Raw genomic sequence first — 3,302 nt, 5'->3', positions numbered from 1 at the left:
CTATAAAAATGTACTCTAGATGGGTATAAGGGTTTAATTTGAATATCCTAAAATAAATTTAAACAGTAAATCACTTTCATGTGAATTATTTTCTGAAATCCTTGTAATCCTGTAATCTTTTTCAATCATTCAGCAGTTTCATCCCTGAAGTATTCAATTATTAAAGTGTTGGGCATAAAATGAGTCACATAAAAATCTATTGAGCTTTTTTTCTATATTATATCTAACTTATTCATCACAACTGTGAAGTTAGTACTACTAATATCGTTATTTACGAAAGAGGAAACTGATGGTCAGTGAGACTATTAGGCCCTAATATGCTTGAACATGTAGACCTGGGTTTGAACTTTAAAAAATCTCATTCCAAAGCTCAGGTCTTTATTCATGATGATATTCAGAATATCATGAATTAATAAAAACAATAGTTTACATAATAGCAACTCTTAACTCTAAACAATTAGATTTCTAATACCAAGAAGTCTCCAGTAAAGACAGACACTTAGTGGTTTAGTAGAGTAATGGAGGAAGTGGTTGGGACAAGATGTGTGATACTAATACTGGATGTATCTCAGAAGCCTTTGTAGGCCATAAAGCACTCATTAAGGCCTATATCTACATGTCAAGTATTAGGATATCCACAGAAATAGAAATAGATCTAATAAGGTTTGAAATAGGAACTCTGAAGCCCAACCGTCTGGATCCAAAACTTGACTTTTCCTCTATTTTCATTTGGTAAATTACTTTGCCATTCTGTGTCTCAGTTTCCACAAATATAAAATAAAGATAATATAACAGAAGCTGTATCATAAAATTACTTTGAGGAGTAAACAAAATAAGTACAACATACTGTTCATGATGCCTCATCCATGAGAACTGGTCTGAAAACATGAGCTGTTATTAAATGTAGAAGACTACATTCCTTTGGAGCTGCTCAGAGGTACCTCCTTTGTGGTTTTCATCTAACATATCCTCTTGAAGGAACCAATGGTGGTAGATAGACACTCAAGAAAGCTTCCTCACCAGCAATTTATCTCAATTTTATAAGAGATATGATAACAGTTACTTGAACAGGAGATACCATATTTCCTCAAACTAATCTTGGAGAGTGTTGCTTAGGAATTTCTGGGACTTCTTAGTGCATGATCTTTATTTCATGAGAATGATGAAGAAGAATGAGACTGAAGCAGGAGAGGGAAAGTGGAAGAAGGGGAAGAGTTAAAAAGGAGATGGTTTCAGAAAGCGTGGAATGGAACCACCATTTGACCCAGCCATCCCACTCCTTGGCCTATACCCAAAGGACTTAAAATCAGCATACTACAGAGATACAACCACATCAATGTTCATTGCTGCTCAATTCACCATAGCCAAATTGTGGAACCAACCTAGATGTACTTCAATTGATGAATGGATAAAGAAACTGTGGTATATATATGTACAATGGAATATTACTCCGCCATAAAGAATGATAAAATTATGGCATTTGCAGGCAAATGGATGAAATTGGAGAATATCATGCTAAGTGAGATAAGCCAATCTCAAAAAAACAAAGGACGAATGATCTTGCTGATAAGCGGATGATGACACATAATGGGGGGTGGAAGGGGGGCAAGAATGGAGGAAGGAGGGACTGTATAGAGGGAAAAGAGGAGTGGGAGGGGGGGGGGGGAAGGAAAAAATAACAGAATGAATCAAACACCATTACCCTATGTAAATGTATGATTACACAAATGGTATGCCTTTACTCCAGGTACAAACAGAGAAACAACATGTATCCCATTTGTTTACAATAAAAAAAAAATGCATATGAGAATTATACCCATCTAACAGGATGATTGTGAGGAATGTGAAAAGTACATGGGAAAGTACATGCTTGAAATTCATAGTGCATTGTGCTGCAAAATAAAAATTACTTCTTAAAATTAAAAATAAAAAATTAAGTAATTCTATTCTTTCCTTAAAAAAAAAAAACAAAAAAAACAAAAGGAGATGTGATCTTCAGTTTGTTTTCCAATACTAGTGGAGTGGGAAAAGCTCATTTGTGAGCACAAAGAGGTGGCTGATTAAAATGTGGACAGTTTTCAACTCAGGTTCTGAATTTAGTCTTTGGTGGTGATCTTAGGCAAGTTCTCCTAATTTTTCTTGCAGACTAAGAAAGGTGTTCTCTTTTGATCACCACAAAGAAAATGTCTGAATTAAAAGCCTCAGGATTCAGTTCCTCTCTGTAAAATGAGCACATTAAAAACTCAGGAGGTTCATTTATCTCTTCATGGACCTATATCCACTGGAACATTTATTCTTTCTACAGTGCTGTCAGGGATGCTATGCTGCCAGGTTATTAAGGCCCAAGATAGGTTAGTATGGATGCAAATTTCTGGAAAGGAAAGAACAGATTGCTTGTACAAAAAATGAATGTATCAGATTTTATAAAGTTAATAACTGAGATTATATAACCGGATAAAGATTGGGCTGTGAAGTTTAGTGAAGAGGGATGGCTAAATCAAAAGATGAACATTGCACATCAATTGGTATATTATTACTTCAGATGATTTTTGAATTATTTGGTTTGTAGTGGATACAGATCTAATTTTATGCATTGGGACTTGGTGTCTCTATAATGCCACACTGTATCAGCTTTCCCTAGTTCTGTATTTCTTAGTATATAATTTTCATTATTTTACTTTAAAACCTGTGATTATTTAGGAATAACTATTATAAGTTGCATAGAACAGACTTTTTTTTAGGAATAACTATTATAAGTTGCATAGAACAGACTTTTATCTTTTTTCTATTTTTAATTACAATCTGATTGTCTTTATTAATGCTTGACTGAGTCAATTTACTTTTATTATAATTTCTGATATATTTGAATTATTTTCATTCCACTCTGTTTACATATTTTGGTTCACTTTGTTCACTTTCTGTCTGCCTGAAATTGTTTGTATTAATTATTGCTGCTGCTGCTATTTACTATTGTTATTATTTCTCTTAAACCAACATTGATTTGCAAGATTTACTTTTAATGTGAAACAAAATTTAACCCTACTTTCTTCCTATATAATAAAAAGATTAGAGAACATTTGAATTCTAAATATAATCTCACATCATACTTATTAATCTTGTGTAGGATTTTAACCTTTATCTCATACATTAAACACTGATATTATTTTATATGCTATGTGATTATTTATATTACCTAATGCAAATATCTTTTCTCTACATTCCTTTTTGATAACTAACTCTTCCCTCTGGGATATTTCTTCGTTTCTAAATTATGTCTTTTAGAATTCCATTTGTAAGCTTCT

The sequence above is a fragment of the Sciurus carolinensis genome, chromosome 7 (genome assembly GCF_902686445.1).
Source record: "Sciurus carolinensis chromosome 7, mSciCar1.2, whole genome shotgun sequence".
Taxonomy (NCBI): Eukaryota; Metazoa; Chordata; class Mammalia; order Rodentia; family Sciuridae; genus Sciurus; species Sciurus carolinensis.
This window is presented reverse-complemented; position numbering follows the sequence as displayed.